Source organism: Drosophila serrata, unplaced genomic scaffold (assembly GCF_035046125.1).
Source record: "Drosophila serrata isolate PLE 108 unplaced genomic scaffold, ASM3504612v1 contig_240, whole genome shotgun sequence".
Lineage (NCBI taxonomy): Eukaryota > Metazoa > Arthropoda > Insecta > Diptera > Drosophilidae > Drosophila > Drosophila serrata.
The window spans coordinates 9,953,495-9,972,883 of record NW_028257138.1 but is presented as its reverse complement, the minus strand read 5'-3'; the positions used below and the strand labels follow the sequence as shown (position 1 = coordinate 9,972,883).

The following is a 19,389-nucleotide window of genomic DNA, read 5'->3' as shown; positions in this document are numbered from 1 at the left end:
AATGCTGATCAAGAATATGTATGACTTATAGGGTCGGAAATGATTCCTTCACCTTGTTACAAGGTTCTGAATAAAATTATGATACCCTGCAAGGGTATACAAAATTATGAAAAAATTAATAATAATTTTAGTTGATAATTTTTCTTTGTGCATCCACCCACCGAAGGGCTTCACTCGAACTCATTCTCCAGACTCTCATGACCAGATCTTGCTCGCTGCCTGCGTTCGATCTTCATGCCCGAGTGCGTGGCGAGACCTTACGAGAGCCGCGTCTGAACTTGACATGCATATCATCTGGGGGCAGTTCCCCTCCATACGATCCCCAGTACAATCTCGAACCCAGACCCAAACCCAAACCCAAACCCCATGTGCACTGGTCCAACTGGTATGTGCGTGCTGTAGGTAGGGTAGTAATCGGTCTAGACTGCATTGGGCCCGTCCCACGTTCCCATCGTTTCATTGCATTGAGGCATCGAAAGTGTGTGCTGTTCTAATTAATGGCTTCATTAGCTCACCGAGAGAGCATCAATGACACCTTTACCTTGCCTTGCCCCCAGGCATGAAGGTAATAAATGCCTCATATAGACACCTGTAAAAAAATTAATGACAATTTTTAATAAGACCCAACTTCAGTGCAAGATCCATAAAGTTTGGTTCAATGGCACAAAAAATGTGAGCCAGCATTACGTTATTGCCTTACGTTCTCGTAGAAAAAAGCCGGTTGAAGAGCGAGCACTGGCACGTAAACAAAGCCGGTTTCCAAGAGAGCTTTTGTTAAGAGAGCACAGAGCAGGGTTGTCTAAGCTCTAAATTTTAATTGAAATTATATATAACAATATTTCCCCTCGTTAAATATTAATTAGTTACATTTCTTTGAGGTTGGCAATCTTTACGAGGCCTTAGAAAGGGGTACAGTGCAGGATACGGAATGACTTCATTTGCCAGCATTTAATTCTTATTAACATTTATAATTTGCAGCTCCTTTTAAAGAGAGAGAACCACCATAAATCAATATTTATTACAATGACTTAAATACCAAGTGTGCGTAGGTATGGTCATTGTAATCCATAATAAATCCATTTATTAAACTTTGTAGCTCGAAGAGCGACTCTGGTTAGTTTCTCTCTTTTGGCCCAAGATCCGAGTATCGTCGAGTATCTTTTGTATCTCAAAGTTTTTTGTACAAGTATCTCGTAGCTCTCCGCCGCGTGCTGACATCATCCAGAGGCCCAGAGAGCGAGCCAAGTCTCCGGCAAACCGGAGGAAACTAGAGCCAGGTGTCGTCGCCAGGTATTTAATGGAGGCGCGAGCGCGAAACTCTTTTAGTACAGCGTTGGCGTGCAAGACAGACGGTTCGGTTTCTGGTCGCGACTATAAAAAAAAGAGTTGCAAACGTATAGCAAATCTACCTTTCGGTGCCTAACAAAAAAATAAAAGTATTTTAAAATAAACCCAGCTGGAACAACAAAAAAAAAACAAGAGTAAATAGCAAACATTTCAGAGGGACTGCCGAGTGCGCGGCCAAGCGTTGAGTGCAAAGTGCAAGACGAGCGCGAGTTCAAAACCACTGAGCTCGTTCCGAAAAACGGAAAACGAAACAATTGCAAAGAAAGTGAAAGATCTGAGAGACAAAAAGGAAAAGTCCGGGAAAAGGGAAAACCTTTTTGCGGGCAGCCCCTTCAACCGTTTCCCCTTCGCCTGTTTTTCCACCTGCCCAACAGCTGTTACACTTGGACAATCGCCCACTGCCACTGGCCGTTAGGAGATCACAATTAAAAAAGATCATTGAAAATTGAATTAAAACATTTTCAATTATTTTTTTTTTACCTCCACGCGTTTCTTTGTATTTATTCACATAAAAATATATTAAAACTTAAAGCAAAAATTGCCTTATACCACGCGTTTTTATGTGGAATTGCCATTGATTCATTGAGCCCCTTGTCCGTGTGTTTCTCCGAGGTGTGTGTGCGAGTGTGTGTGTGTGTATAAGCGAGTGTGCGTACGTGTGCTGCTGGGGTAAAAAATAAATAAAAAAAAGCGGCCAAGCGACATTGATGCCAATCCACAGTGTGCATATTTGTTGCTGTTTTGCCGGACCAGAATATAATGAAAATAAAGTTAAAATAAAATATAAGCTAAAACGCCTTCAGTGGACAAAAATAAAAAGAGATATCAATACGCTCACCGACTACTAGCCGCCGACAGGTACGTGCAATTCGTCTCATTTTGATTTATATCCATTGAACTTTTCGTGTTGCTCCAAGCCATAAATTGTCGTATGTATATAGATTTTTGTTTTGCTAAAAAACTAGCCAAATAGTAGATAAAATTAGGTGAGAGGAGCTAAGCCTTCAGACAAATTGTAGTTAAAAAAAAAACCAACAACAAAATACTAATGACTGTCTAGATAAAGTCGATGATGCAATAAATTGGTCAGGAAATGTGTGTATTCTGATATATGACTGATTAACTAGATGACTGAACAGAAATTTGAGAATAAACAGGTATTGGATGGTTAAATAATGATCCCTTTATACATATATAGATAAAAAATGTTTCTTAATTAATATATAAATAAATAAATATTTCAATTGATTTTTCAAGACATATATAGATATTCATAGAAACTTGTAAATATATTAAATATATGTGTGATTTTCTTGGAAATCATTATTGTTAAGGTCATTGACTACTACTATAACCATAGTTTTCTTGCCTTTTTCTTAATTTATTTCTGCATTCAAAACCAGCAAACAATTCAGCAAAAGAAAAAATCGTATACCTTCTCTTTTATACCTAGAAACCATTCTCATAATTATAATTATGATTTCCAAACCCATTTCTCCATGCTCCATTTTAAGGCCCCTTAACAATAGAAGAGAATATTCGTTATGCTTTTCCTTTGTTCAATGCAAACAAGTTGTATTTCTCAGCTAATTATTTGGTCTGCAAATTATCTGATATGATATTTAGAATACAATAAATTTCATTACCACTCAAAAACCCAACCCAAATTAAAACCCTGTATATATATAATAAAGTTCAATGATTCTAGTGCTCAACATGAGTTCACATTTTGAGGCATTAGTCATCAGTGTATATCCAGTATTCAATTCATATATTTTTATTTTACATATTTGTTGTGGTCAATAATTTCAGCATATGAAATCTTTTAAAGTTAACCGACTTATGGGTTATATTTATGTCTATATCGAATGACTTTGCGGACGACAAATGTCGCATTAGAGCTTGTGGCATGCATTAGTGCAAATTACCAAAAGGTGTTGGCCCCAATTGTCACCTCCAAAGAGAGATATTGAAAACTGGAAAACTGGGTGCGGAACTCAAAGCTTATGGCATATTGCATTACCTCGTCAAAAAAAAAAGCAACGATAATACTTGATTTCTTTACCTATACATTATTTTTTCGTGGGCACGCGCCTTTATCGGTCGAGCTGAATGTCAGAGTTAGAACTTGAGTTGCTCGTGGCAGCTCATTCGGGGTTGACATTAAGACCATTTCAACACCACAGCGAGATACTTTTTGATTAGGCTGAAGTTATGCCAATGTGTCAACAAAAGGATACTGACTTTACAGACACAAATATCATAAATAATCTGCACACAAGGCTAACAAAATAAAAATCCCCTGAATACGCCAAGATATTTCGCAAAAATCTTCCGAAATTCATAATGAAAAGAATTCAAATTAGTCGAGCCTTTCACATTCGCTTCATTTTGTATGCCACAATCGTTGCTGTCACTTCATTTTGCACACCCTTTTTGCCCAGAAAAGGTTTAATGCTGCAGCTGCCCAAAAATATATGTATTTTTTTGTTGTATTATCAATAAAATTTAATTAGATTTTTGACACCGAAATGTGTTTCTATTGTTGTGTCAAAATAGCAAAACAAAATCCAGCAAAATGACAAAACCAAATAAAACGAAAACAGAAACATTTCAAAGTCATAATTGTTAGCTTTGCCTTTTATGGCCGAGCCAGAAATAAAATTCTTTATAAATCATTTTCTAGCTAATGTTTCCAATGAACTTTGCCAGGTCGTTTGCAATTCGTTTGCATTTCGCGTTAAAATATATTTATCTTTTGGCATTAATTCTGTTTTTGGGGTTCGTACAGGATGCCGCCATGTTGTGATTCATAGAAAAGTTTCATATTTAAAGCCTGGCACAAGGTCTACTTCTGGCAATGATGAGCTCAGCCTGCATAATGTTATGTTAAAAATGTTCTCTAGCTGTCCTTTCATTTTTCATCATAGGCAGCCTTAATTAAACCATAAACACCTCAAAACATGCTACCATATTTAACACACAACAGAACCCCACACACGCTGTGCCGAGTGCTGGAGTGGTGGTGGTGGTGACCCACCCATCACAACTGGCAACGGGCAACCCACACGACATTATTTTTCTCTCTCGATTCATTTTTTATTTTTTCCAAGACAATGCCAAATCATTGAGCAGCCAAAAAACTGCAGCAAACAAACACCTCCGCAAGGCAGACAGTGGAGTGTGGTGTGTGGTGTGTGTGGTGTGGAGCGGAGGCCCAACCTAGAGACATGTTTAATCAATTTAAATTACCTTCAATTAGGCTCTTTGTTCGCGGTCTCTTGGTCATTGCGAAAAGTATTCGACTTCGACTTCGATTGCGAGGAGAGTCGGCATCTGCATAAGCAGAAATGCAAATGAGGAAAATGCCACTAATTTGTTCAAATCCAAAATGGATGCATGCCTATCCATCCAACTTGTAAGTTAGGCAATGTTGGCAATTAAACATTTAATAGCTTCATTCGATATGCATAATGGACAACAGTTTGTGGCCAAGAAGGGGAAGTATAGTGGTGGGTGTCGGCATTGTTTCTTGTCTTCATAAAAAATGCAAATTTTTCATTGAGTCATAAAATAATTTGTAGGGAAGTGCGGACAGATTGGGGAGGGTTTGATTAGAATTTATTGGGGTATCGATGGAGTATCGAAATGGCTTTTTAAGTTGATCATAAACAGAGACAAAGTGATAAATAGTAGATTTCTTGCAATTTGTGGCCAATAAAATTGTACCTATTTCTTATATCTGGAAGGTATTTCATTAATTAAATCATTGTCAAATACAGAAATTCATTTCTTTCACTTTCTGCTAGTATAACACTTTCTTGTCTTATGATTTCTGTGATTTGTCTTAAAAAAAATATATATGTAAAATAAATTATAAATATTTAAATCTTCTCTTTTCGATTTTTGCAATGCCAATAACCCTGTAAGTGTAAATCGCATTAAAATGCCAAAAGCCTTAACAGAGCCATCAACAAATTGTTTTCCCAGGCAGCCAGTCAAAACGAAAGACTTAGGACACAAACTTGGACAAGATTGCATTACCGTGAATGCATATAAAATTAATCTCTTTATTCAAATGCAGCAAATGCAATCACTCTTCGCTCAGTGAAAGTTGCCCAGGTAAATCGTCTAAAATATCCAAATGTCTTTGCTCGTCACCTGTCACCCCTCCTCCCCCTCCTTACCCTCCCGTGTGGTACCATTTAAATGAGCTATCAAATCGGCACCCCACCAGCACCGAGTGTGTGTGTTTGTGTCATTGAACCAAACAAATCAAAGCCGCTTACCAAGCACAACAAAAAACTCTTAGTTTTCAGTCGGCGGAGAGCGATCAACGCTCAGGATTGATGACAAGCGGCAGGCAATGCCACATGACAATTATCAACGCGGCGGCACATAGTGTCATAAACCAGAGGAGGCGAACAAAAAAAAAACACAAAAATAATAATGTATATAAAACTTCAACTAAAACCAGAAACCAGAGCCAAATGACAGCGAACAAAAAGCCAAAATGTGTTTATTGACGTCATTCCGCGGAATCAACAGACCGACAGACAGGCGGGCAGGCAAAAAAAAAAAAAAAAACTTTTAATGTGGAGAAAATCCAGGCACTCCGTCCGGGTTTTTTTTTCTCTGCGGGAGGATCTGTGGGGAGGGGAAATGCCGGCTGGCCAACCACCGCCACCCGCTGGGCCGTAACCAAAAGGCAAAACCAACGCCAAAAGCTGCTTGCGAATTGTAATAATTGCAAACAATTACGGCGGCTCTAAAGTGAGGTGGAACAAAATGAGAGCCAAAGACTATCAAAGACTATGCGATACCCTTGAAAAGCGGGAGTGTAAGACATATCAATTACTTGAAGGAGAAGAAGAGAAAACAAGACTAATAAATATTTGAACTTACATGACTAGACTATTTTATAAATCGAGCATTGTCTTTAAATAAGTGAAATTTTTAATTCAAAAATTACATCCTTCAAGTAAAATAAAGTAAAGTAAATCAATGCCTAGACTCTTTAATATTAAATCTCATCGAATTACTTAAAGAAATTCTTATTAAATCTATAGAATATTAATTAGTTATATTGTAAAATGTTCAAAACTTAAAGATACTCCCAAGACACTCTAGAAATTCTACTCATTCAACTATAAAAAGCCTAACGATAACTAATACCTCTTGCTAAAAGACTATTATATATACATATATATATATATATATATATATATATACATATTTATATATATATATATTTTATATATATATAAAGTTCATATATATATATATATATATATATTTGAACTTGAACTTAAATAACTAGACTATTTTCTAAACCAAATATCGTCTTTAAATAAGTGAGATTTTTAATTCAAAAATTACATCCTTCAAGTAAAATCAATGTCTAGACTCTTTAATATTAAATCTCATCGAATTACTTAAAGAAATTCTTATTAAATCTATTGAATATTCATTAGTTATATTGTAAAATGTTCAAAACTTAAAGATACTCCCAAGACACTCTAGAAATTCTACTCATTCAACTATAAAAAGCCTAACGATAACTAATACCTCTTGCTAAAAGAAAAAAAATCACTCAATGGATACCATTTGCCGGACATCAAACTCTGGCCCATTGTCTTGTCTTCAATTTTTCCTCGACTCGTGGAGCATATTTGCTCCAATCTGGGGGTTAACTTCTTGTGGCTATCTTATGGGTGCAGGGAGGCCATATTAAATCCCATTAGTTGAGAGAGGGTTCAGTTCGGTTCAGTCCTGACTTGGCTCCTGTCACTCGTTTAGCCTTTTTTGTTTATTTATATATATATATATTTTTTTTGCTTGCATAAATTATGTTCACGATATTCTGTTGTTCAAGTGGGGAACGTCACCTTTTGGCTCTATTTTCTTTGCTGATTTTTTGGGGGATTTTCGGGCCTGGTCTGAAGTGTGGTGCTGCCAATTACGAGCATGAAGGTCTTTGACTGCGCAATCTCAGCGGCCAGAAAATTTGTAACATTTTTTTTTTTCGTTTTTATATTGTTGCTGTCTTAGTTTAAGTTGATGTTATTTCACTTTGGTTTCGCTATTTCGTTTATGACTTGTTTTTCATGGTTTTAATTTGTTCGTCGTTGCTTATCCCATGGAGCCGGGCAATTATTTTATTTATTATTTCTTGCCCGTTCCTCTGAAGTAATTTTTTCCCAATATTTGTGAATGTTTTTCACGCTCTTGAACTGATTGGCTTGCAAAATGTTAAAAAGATATGGCAATGAAAATGGTTTTACAATGCGTAACAGATAAACGAGATTGTACTTTGTGGTGATCTAATGTTAATGTTATTCGTTTTCCATTACTTTTTTTTATTACTTTTCCCCAGTGCATTTCACACTTGCATTTTCTGCCAGAGATGCAGGAAAACTGACAGCCGACAGAAACAATTTTTTTCAATTAACTTTGATAGCCAATCGCAATTAACTTTTACACGATTTCTAAATGGGAAACTCTGACTCTTATATGGGAGTTTTTTTCTGCCTGCTAACCCACTTATATAGTAGTAGCAACTTGACTCCACAATTGTTTGTTCAATTTAATTTGCTTTGCTGTTGATCACTTAATGTTTTAATTAGCCATAAGCACTAGCAGTTAATCAGCCAGAATGTGTTTATTAATTTATTGTTAGATGGAAGCCAACGTTAGTTTATAGTGGCCAAAGCTTGGCTTTAATTGCTAGACAGATAACTAAATGAAATCTTATACATTGTATGCCGCACATATAGAAAATAATAAAAGCTTTAAAATGTGTTTGTTTTAAGAAAAGAATCATTCAAATTATGCAGGAATTATAGAAACAAATACTTGGTACTATCAAAATTAAGAAAACAGAACATGAATACATTTTGAATAACTAATTAGAGAACTGAGTACTTAATACAATATTTATAATGTATTATAATAATTTTATAATTATAATGCATTATAATAATTTTTCAATAACCAAAAGTTTGTATAACTATTTTCTTTCTTACTTAAGCGTTGACAATATTTAAATCCTCTTCAACTTGACCTTAAAATAAAACAGCAATTTTCTAAAGAAAAATTTTGTAACAAACAGGAAAACTCCCAAAGAAAAAACCAAACCGTTTTTAGTTCGTTTTCATAGCTACATTTTGAGTGTTTTTTGATAGCTCAATTTCCTCTGGCGCCGGCCACCGAGTTGTTTACATTTCGGTCTTTGGAAAAGTTCAAGTTGAAACTTAATAATGCGGGCTAATTGGATGGAATTATATTATAAAACAGTGCTTATATATGGTGCGATATGCAAATTTGTTTCTGGCGCACACGTGAAGGTCACCGCTGACCTAGAATTAAAGACAGAAATGGCTTTTGTGCGATAACTGGGTGAGGAGGAAATAAGCAATTTCTGTTTTATCTATTTTCGGTTTGACCCTGAAAATTAATTGACTTTGTACAGCGGGGGTAATATACCCAAATAGCTCTCACCGTCAATACATTATTTATGGCTTGTTTGGTCAGCTTTTTTAATGAGTTCAAATCGACAAAACAACAGCAGGTTGGGTTATCATTCAGGGTGGCGAACAGGGGAGGGATTGTCTGACACACAACTCTCCTGAGGCTTCACTGTGGCACTGGCTGCAGCGTTTTTGGTTACTCAATACCAAATGCGGAACCGCGATATAATTTTCATATATCTTGCGGTTGTGCCAGACACTCCACAAACCGAACATAATTTCCTTAAACTCTTTCAACTTCATTCTGTGTGCCTTGGTCGCTTTCACTTTTCCATTTCGCTGCTCACTTTTCCTCAACAACTTACTTTTGTATCGATTATTGATTATTGCTCTCATTTTCGTCCATATGTTTTGTGTTTTTATTTGCGGCTCATGTTGAAATGAAAAGTTTTCGTTTCGCCATTTGTCATAATTAATTTTTGCACTATATGATTTAATTGTTAAGAGAATGGCAATACAGGCTGCACAAAAGTGAACATTTTGAAAGCCATTAGGTCTTCGTACGGATTGAATCTTTTATGCCAAACGCTCCACTTTGACGCCAGACGTGATGCGGTGTGATTGAGTGTTGTCTAAGGTGATAAATCGAACAAAGCGAAAGCTTTAATAAAAGAAGATGTGTTTTTTTGGTAAAGGTCCCACCAATTTGGAGGAAGAGTGTGCAGATTCCAACAGGAGATTTCCCAGAAGAATGGTTATAGTTTTCGTCTTCTAACAATATTCCTATGATGCTGGATCTCAGCAGGTTACTCACCTTTAGAATTTATCAAATTATTTGGTACAAGAAGAAATTATTTTACTTGGAAAAGATTAAAAGAGAATAGAACTGATGCTTAAGTAAAAATTCTTATGAATATATGTGCGGCCTGCTTAAATATATTAGATTTATGATATCAATCTTTCAATTAAAACTTTTTAGAGTATTATAATTTTATGCAGAGGGGGTTACATCGTTAAAATTTTCAAAAATGTACAAAAGATTAAATTTTTTTATTATGTTAAATGAAGTATGCGGATTTTTTAACCTATCAAAAACTAATATAGCGTAGGTTTCCTAATGAAAATTAATGCATATTTAGCTTAGTTATAAGCTTTTCAAAATTTGATTTGTCGAAAAAATTGTCATATAAAAATATCAATAAATATCGATTCAAAGAATGCAAATATTTTAAACTTAGCTTATGATCGATAATTACTTCCCTTCGTAGTAAAAATTAAAATATTATTATGTTCTTTTATAAAGTCAAACACAATACCTTCTGAGAATTGACAACACTGCGTATGAGTAATATTATTTTTAGGCTTAGGCATATGTATGTAAAAAAATACTTGAGATGGGGGTATTACAATTTTATTCAAGAATTTTGAAAGCTTTAGATCATTTATATTTTAAATTAATATTAATGAATTATTATTTAAATTTCTTTATTCAAAACACTTTACTTTTACTATTTAAAGAAACACCAACAAACTGGTTATAATAATTTTCCATTCATTTTCTATGAAATACTACTTGACCAAAGGAAGTCTTTGAGAAAACCTCATCGTCATCGCCTTACCAGTTTTGCATTTTAAAGTACTGGCCATTACACAAACCATCTCATTATGTGCAAAAGTCCGAAAGTAATATTTCACACTCGATGACTATTGTAAGCCGCCGTCGTGTTAATCAGCAATTTAGAATATTTTTACAGCTCGCAGTTTTTTTCCCTATTTTGTTGCCAAAAAGGTGGATTGGAGGGGAGGAAGGAGGGCCCCCGGTTTTCATTTCCTGTTTCTTGGACACTTCAACTGTTGGCACAGCTGTTGCCAGTCGGTTGTATGTAGTATTGTTGCATTTATCATGTAGCTCACACAGAGCTGGGCCCTTAGAGCCAGGCCAAAACAAGCTGATGCTGCTGCTGCATTGATTTCCTTTTTGCTATCTTGACAGCATTAACTTTGGCATCTGCAGGGGGCCTTGGAGGAAGCGAGGAGGGTGCTGGGTTAGGGCAACACTTCGACAGAGACAAACGAAATAAATGCGCGATCGGGCGATAAACTATTTTTAAAGACAACCACAAAAGGAACCAAGGCAACGCAGCAGCAGCAATTCAAGAAGGTAAAGACAACAGGAAAGAAATAGGCTTTGAAGCGATTCCTTTGAGGGTTTGGTTGAAGTGATGCCCTGGAATTGGTTTACTGAGGGGTACATGAGGCTTGGGGAAGCAGAAAACTTATTTTTGGGTATTAAAAGTTAATAAATGCAGCAAAGAAGTCAGAGATTTCATTAAAAGCTACTTTCATATACTAATAGGTATTTCTACATCTTAAGAAGAAAATCCTAGCCTATATACCCCTCTAAAAACTGAGCAATCTGTTCATTCCGAAGACACCTTGAAATGATTTCTCACACAGCGAGACAGAGAAGGCTAGATGGCTGAAACAGGCCAAGAAGTTTTTGGCCCTAACAAGCTGCAGCACTTAGGAGGACTCCTCCTTCACCTCCTCATCATTCTCCATGGGTTCTATTCTCTGCAAAAAGCTAGTTTTGGATTCCAAGTCCGAGTCCAAGTCCCAATGGCTGTTTGTTTAAGGCCTTGGTTAGCTTTAAAAGGAGCTGCAGCCCATTTCCTGCTGTTTGGCTGGCGATGATTCTAAGCAACAGCAGCTGGCCAGGAAAAAAAAAAAAGAATAGGTGGGGAGGCATCCTTTTGTCTTCTGGCCAGCAAAAGGCTAAGAAGCTTGGGGAGCTTGTTAGTTGGCTGCTGGCTGCTGTCTACTGTCTGTTTTCTGCCATTTCAAGTTTGTCGCTTGTACCTGGCCACGTAGTTTGCAGTATTGACCATTTTTAGCCTTTTAAGTACACTTTGGTCATTGTTAAGTACTTTTGCGTGTCAGGGGCGCATTGGACTCCTCCGATTGGGAGTCCTATGCCTTTGGGGGCACATGTTTTACCTGGTTATTTATGGGCAAAGTGTCAGCGCTAATCAAATGGCTGAATCACAATCTATTTGTGGTATGTGTGTGTACTGCATTGTTTTTGGCCCAAAAGAACTGGAATTACTATAAAAGAGAATTCAGCTTGAACTATTCTATGCACTTTTTGGTACCATCATTCCGCGGCGATTCGAATCTTTAGAGCATGCTTGGAGTTGGTGTAATACCAGCTCCAGTTCCTTGATATGGTTTTCCATAATATATAATATATATAATGCTAGTGCTGTTGGGGTTTCCAGTCACACAGAGACCCATAAACTGCAGTTTTATGGTCGGCGTGTGGCGATCCATGCGGAATGATCCGAATGACGCAATTTGGCGACTCAAAATTTATATATATTTTTTTCGTTTGATCTCTGAGAGGGTTTGGGACACACGTGTGTGCCCCGAAAAAGTTTGTCATCGCCCACGCAATGGGATTATGATAGAACTCTTGGAAATCCGATCTTAAGCTCTCGTTCATTGACTGACATCCATCAGAAAGCCAATGGAGTTCAACCTAACCTTACCCAATCGGAGATCGGAGTTAACTGATCTGGCCTAGGCAAACAAGTTCTACGGGTCAACGTTTCATTACTTAACGGGGAATTTGCAAAAAGCAAAAAAATCACAGACGAAAAAGTCAACAAGAGTGATGAACAATCAATATGGAAATTAGCCAAAAAAGAGAAAGAGAAAAAGAGTGGAATCAAAGCTGGGAATTAAGTGGTTTTAATGATCTAATAAGATTATAAATTAAAAAAAAGATTATAAATTAAATAAAAGAATGGAAATAACTTGACTAAAATATATTTTATTTAAAATATATACTTTATTCAGTTACGTATGCTCATTTGCTTGCCTTTATTCAAGCAACGTAAAAAATGTAGCTGTCTGTCATCGATTATCTCAATTATTTCCGCATGCAACTGTGAAACAACAAAGTCCAAGAGCTAAATAAATAAATAATGAAAATTGAAATTAATTTTTTTTTTTTCATTCTTTTTTTTACGTTTTCGGCCAAGACAAAGAATGAACAAAGAGCGAAGCGAAATTCCCTCAAAAGCATTTCAGCTGTCAAAAGCCTGTCAGACTGACGAATTGCTCGACCGTTTTGTCTTTTATATTTGGCTCCGGCGGCTTTTCTGTGTGTTTTTTTCACTCTTTCATTAAAAGTGCAACCAAAACTGGCCAACAGAGTTGCCCTTTTTGTCCAGACAAAAACAAAAACAACACACAAATTACGCAAAATACAAAATTAACCGTTAAGTTGTGTAATTTCACCCAAAATGCTAACGGAAAGTTATAATTTTTTGTTGGTTTTAAACAAGTCATTCCGTTTTATTAAGAGCATTGAGGATTTTTCATCCAGTTCTCTGTTATGAGTAAGTAAGAAAAACAAAAGACTCTGGCAACGAACTTGCTTAAATGAGCCCATGAAAGTTGTAAAACCGAAAAATAAAGAACCAAATCACTGTGACTCAATAGCGGGGAGAGACCCTCAACTGGGTCGTCAGGGGAAATTTCATGACAAGACGCAAATATAAAATAAACACATTTTTTTATATGGGTCTGCCTTTGGATGATGATTTCCAGTTTCCAGTTTTAATTAGCATATTGATGCGAGCCCCCAGTTCTGTCTCGACGCCCCCACGCCGCTCAGTCGAGTATATAGCTAAGAAAATATAAAATTAACTTTAATTTTTAACCTGAGTCTGAGTAGTCTATGTGTGGTGACCATCAGTTGGACTCTTTGGGAAACTGGTTTCCACCAAACAACCAACCAGCCAGATGTGATTCCAACGACTCCGGATGACGTTCAGAGTGCCAGAAGGCACACACATCGCGCAGGCGTGGATGCAGCTAAATGGTGAAGATCTAAAACCTAAACATGGTATTATAAAGTGGAACGCCTTCAAAGTCAAGTTCAATGACGTACTCATCGCGGCATCAAGTACTGAAAATGTCTGTCTGAAAATATCAGAAAAGGTTCGAGCGATAAGATAAGTTTGCTGTTGTACAACCAGCCGAACCATTCACATATATGGCAATGACAGAGCAAACAAAATACACCGAAGCCAAAGTCAAAGCCATGTTTGGCATACAGAGGAACAGCAACAAAAACAGCAAATAGCAAATAGCAAATAGCGACTTGTTAAATAATTTATGTGATAAGGCTGATTGCGAATCGTGTTCAATTTGCATATCTAATAGGCCATAAACTGCTTCTGTTGCATGAAATTAGTGAGAAAACAAAAAGACTAAAGAATTTCGAGGGGGCTCTACACTTTCCCCTCTCATTGTCTGTAGAGTACTTGTTGTTTTCCCAAAAAGAACCCTCTTTAGTTGGCTTTTATTTTTATCTGCTTTTCTCATATTATTGCTGTCACGCCTGACAAATCTTTCCCCCTTTTTTATTGTTGTGACTTTCTTCCGGCAATAAGTACTTTACCTTGCATATAATTACGGTCACAAGAGCAATGCCATTCTACTGCCAAAGTACTGTTCGCTTTTGCTTTCTACGGCACCCATTGTGAGTGTGTGTTTATTGACAGTTGAGAAAATCGGGGCCCCGAAGAATGTGTTATAAAATGGTGCAAAATAAAGTGAACTGAAATCGAGAGAAATGTCGGAGGTTTCTCACAGCAAAAGCAGTAGCTACAAATTGTATCTGTATCTGTATCTGTATCTGGTGGCAGCTGCCGCAGCCAGCTGTTTGTGGGTGAAAGTTGTCTTGTTTTCGGTATTTCGTGGGTGCTTTAGATATATATATTATACTTGAACATATAATTTCAGTAATGACATTGAAAAGGCACAATTGAGGAATGAAAGTTCTGTTTCTCTTTCGGGCAAAACAAGGTAAAAGTATGTGTAGTGATATGAACTTATTTAAATTGTATTGTTTAGTTAAAAGAAATGTGTATCCAGAGGAAATATTCAATATAAGATTCAAGAATAGCAATACTAGTTCTTATTTAAAGTAGAAATATCAATATATTGAAATATATATATAGAATGTAGATACATATATTCAAATTTTCTGACATGTCTAATACTTCCTTAAACTTAGGTACAAAATTAAAACACTTTAGATTATATGTTAGATATAAGTATTTTAAATCTATTTCATGCAAATAAGTTCAAAGTATTTATGAAAGAGCTCCCAATAATTAATCCCACACTTTATTTCCCAAAAATAGTATACTTTCAATTCTTAAAAATAAACCTTTTAACTATATAACTCACAATCTTATTATGCCTTTATTAATTCTAATATCCGTGGGTGTTCACGCCAGCGGGAGTCTTTCACCTTGTTCAATGCCATTTATGTAAATGAAAGCTCCATCCATCTTAATCGGCAAACAAAATTCGCACACCACCCATGTCAATTTATCGCGGCATCGCCAACTTCACATGCAAATTTTCAAAAACTCTTTTATTGTTTCCTCTTTCTTTTTGGCATCTATGGCAACAGTTTGCATGTTTTTCTTTACCAAAAAAAAAAAGACAAAAATCGAAGCCAATTAATGCCGCAAACAATAGACAACGAAGGCGACAGCTTGTTCGAGGTGTTCAAGGCTATAGATTAGCCAGAGCGACAAGCAGCACAAATCAATCAGCAAATAGCCCCAAATTATTATGTAAATCATAATTTCTTACTGCAAAAAAAAAAGTAAAAGTGTTGAAAAATGTTGCAGAGCCATGAAAAATTCCACAGAAAATATACAAACTGAAGTTTACAGCTCATATTTCACTTAAGCGAAAAAATATATACAAAAATATATGTATGTATATGGCCGAGAGGCCACACAGACGTTACCCTTGTAGGCGTCGCTTGTAATTAACTTTAAGCCCTTCAGCTTCAGAGTCTCTCTCGTCGTATCTTTCCCCGAAATATAATAACCCATTCCCAGGTCTCCTGTGCGGTAACCTCTTTCCTGTTGTCGCTGTATTTCTTTCGTTACGCTTCATTTAATATGCAGTTCCTGATTTTGCTTCGCTTTTGTCTGCTCACATTGCCAAACGGCTCATTTATTTTGTCACATTGGAGCGCTGGAAATGCACGTGGGAGTGAGAAAAAGAAGGGCGGACCAGGGGATATATCTGCATACGATTTGCGGTTTGATTTTTCAAGTCTGATAAACCCTGGATGTTGGCATTATTTATTGGCTTGTTTCACTTTCGGGGCGAACTGCCGCTGTGAGGGCGGCTAGTTGCAAATGTGGACTGACAATTGTTAGGCGCCGCCGCATGCAACTTAATTTATTTTGGTTTCAAGGAACAGAGTTTATGCGAGGAACTCTCGTCTAACGAGTGACTCATGTTTCAGGCATCTATTGTAAATTTCACCAAGAAATGTAATAGCATTTCATACAAAGCAAACAATACTTCTGTGCTAAGCTTGCTAATTAACTAAATAAATATTAGTTTTTTTCGGCCAATCAAATGCCAGTGCAAGTGTTAAAACTAACAGTATAAATTAACAAACAAAATTTACATACGTATTTCGGAAAACTTTCTCAAAAAATTAGCTGGAGGGGAAAAAGATGTTACACAAGATGGGGATAAAATTACGCACATTACGCATACGCACCGTATGCATATTACGCATACGCAACGTTGGAGTGCAGAAAAGCGGAAAATTGATACCATGGCAACGTGTGCTTGTGGGCGCATCAGCAGGAAATCATAAAATTACAATTTTCATTGGACGGAACAAGTATATCTATCATTATGCCTATATAACTATACAACTATACAATTACCTGTTCCGTGGGCAGAGTGTGAATGGCTTAGAGGTTGGAACCTGTCTCTCTCTCTGTAGCAATTATGTAATTTTGCAGTGAGATCAAACTACCATAAATTACAAATCATATTTTCTGTATATATCTTTCTATTTTTTTACAAATGTCAACACTATTATTGTCTCATTTGCCTAATTAAGTAGAAGTGAAAAGGCACACGAGTGTGTATTCCTTGTATGGGAATAGCAAGTGCGGGTGCTGCTGATTAGTCCCCGACTTGTTACAATATTCCACCGACTATATAATTAACCGATTTGCGCATTTGTCTCTCACACGGAAGTCAAAACAAAGAAACCAAGATTACTTTTATTTTTTGTTGCGTGTGTGTGACTAATAACGGCTGCTAAACGGCAGCCAAGATCAGCATCGAATTAACAAATATAAAAAATATTTATACATATATATGTATATTAAAAATGAATTATTTTCCAAGCCACATTCAATCATAAAGAACGAGAATTTAAGTACCAAAACCCAGCCCAAGTATAAAATGACGGAAGCCAGCCCCGATTGTGGTTTCTTTCATATGTAGATAGATATATTTATGGTTAAATATATCCATAGACACATAGAGGCGTTGCTGCTCAATTGTTGTGGTAATCAACTTTATTTTTTTTATCATGTGCCCATAATTGAATTGTAGCAACGCAAAAAGAAATAATAATATGATTGTTGAAAAGCTAAGGCAAACATCAAAACCAGATTGAGATACACACACAAATCATGAGGTTAAAGATTAATGTTGAAAGGAAAAGGTAGATAAACAATTATAAAAGAGTCAGAATCAAAGAAAAATAATTTATGGCAAAACAAGAAGGGAGGAAACATTTAATTGAAAAAAAGAGTCCGCAAAGGGAACCACAAGTAATTAATTCCCAAAGGCAGTTCAATGAATCCAAGTAAACTTAAGTCAATTAAATATTTAAGAACTCAAGTGAAGCAAAGCTCATTGCAATTCCTCACTCTTCAGCATTTTTTAAGGTCGAGTATAAAATAAAACTCACAATTTATCGTTGTGCCAACTTTTCTGTTCACACTTGCTGTCCAAGTCCATGTCTTGTGTGTAACGTGAAGCGTGCTGCTTCTGTTTTGGTGTCGCACAAATCAAATTCAAATTAGAACACACGAAAACACGCGAATTCGAGCCAATTATGCAAATTGATTTTAAAACTGTCTGTCAGTATGTTCCATGGTCTGTCTCTGAAATAACAAGAACGATTTGCATATCGGTCAATTGTTGCACGATTTTCGTGGTCTCCGCACGCGTTGCAATTTCACAATAAAAACCATTCACACTTTTGCTGAAATTATTTAACCGAAATATTGTCTCAACATCGAAATATAACACACACATTTCTGTTTTATAAATAGTCAACTGTGTTGTGTGTTTTTCCCCAGGCCCACGCATTTGTGTACTATTTTTACACAAATGGCAAATCAATCAAGCTGTGGGGGTTGAACAAAAAAATGTAACATAAAACCAAGATGAGGGATTAACCTACATACAAACACTCGAATTGCTTCAGAAATAAAAACAAACTCAAATTTGATGGCGAATTACGCACCGATGGGATATGTAAATAACTGGAATTGAACCGCAAAAAACTACCTCCGAAAAAATGACTTTCGTTTTGGACTTGAATTGTTACAGAAATAACCGTTGTAGAGATTTCCTTACTGCGGTTGGGTGACAACCAAACTGTGACAAAAAAATAAAATAAAAAAAATAGTAATAATAATTGCACTGACCTTCATCGTCGCCATTGTTGTTATGGCGAATAAGGCCCGCTTTAAAAGCCACCAAGTAGTCTTGAACGACTCAAGTTGAAAATTGTATTATTGTGGTTAGTTCTCCCTGAGGCTCCAGATGGAGCAAAATCTTTTAAAAAGACTTATTTTTAAGTGATAAGAATTCAATTTAATTAAATTATATTTATAAATTAATAAAAGTATCCAAAACAAACTTTAAACTAGCTTAGAAAGTCGCAAAGTAAAGACTTAGGAAACTATTTTTACTATTTGCCTTTTAAATTTTATATATTCTAAAGAATGACAATTGAATAAATAATAAATAATATCTTAAATTTTAATTATATAGATTCAAATTGACTTAAACACTCAATTTTTCAAACGACCAAAACAAAAGACTTAGGCAACGAACTTGGGCAGATTTTTAATTAGTGTTATAAAAACTGCTTTAAAAATATCATATGTTTTATAGATTTCCCATAGAAGAAATAAAAACCTCAAATAACATTTAAATTGAGCAATTGTTTAATAAATTTTATATTTCCTCCACGTAAGCAATCCGAAAACTTAAGCAACCAACTTTGTCGCCTCATTATTTAAATTCCCCTCCCCCAGGCTATAATGCATTCAATTTGTTTCTCTTTTTTTTTGTTGTCGAAATCAGCATAACCTTTTGGCCACAATCATTGCAAAAGTATAAATCAAGCGATAGCTTGGCATAAATAAATTGGCAATGCTCACCCCCCAATGCCCGCACGGTGCCCTCTACCATGTCATTAAATTTATACCATCGCTTAATTACACTAAATTACGGCTAATTAAATTTTAATTAACGCAATCAACTAGCGCACACACTGTGATGTGTAAGCAAAGAAAGAAAAATACAAATTAAAACTCAAAACCGGCAAAACGTGTCCAAAATACGAAACCAATTTGTGAATGTGGAGTAAGTCTGCGTGCCGAGGAAATAAAGAGTGCACCGCACAATTTTTTAGCCACTT

The 19,389-nt window shown here is 36.0% G+C and overlaps 1 protein-coding gene across 38 annotated transcripts in view; it reads left to right on the top strand.

Moving 5' to 3' along the window:
- The first annotated feature begins 1,184 nt into the window (after positions 1 to 1,184).
- Positions 1,185 to 19,389, top strand: part of LOC110180607 (uncharacterized) — a 37,648-nt gene continuing 19,443 nt past the window's right edge. For 14 of the 38 annotated variants that reach the window (XR_015271308.1, XR_015271307.1, XR_015271306.1 and 11 more), the window contains exon 1: positions 1,502 to 2,205. The gene's annotated coding sequence lies outside the window, so the exon portion shown is untranslated. Of the gene's footprint in view, positions 1,482 to 1,501; positions 2,206 to 5,277; positions 5,470 to 19,389 lie in introns of those variants that run through there. The other 24 variants (XR_015271310.1, XR_015271309.1, XM_086831333.1 and 21 more) reach the window with 9 other exon arrangements.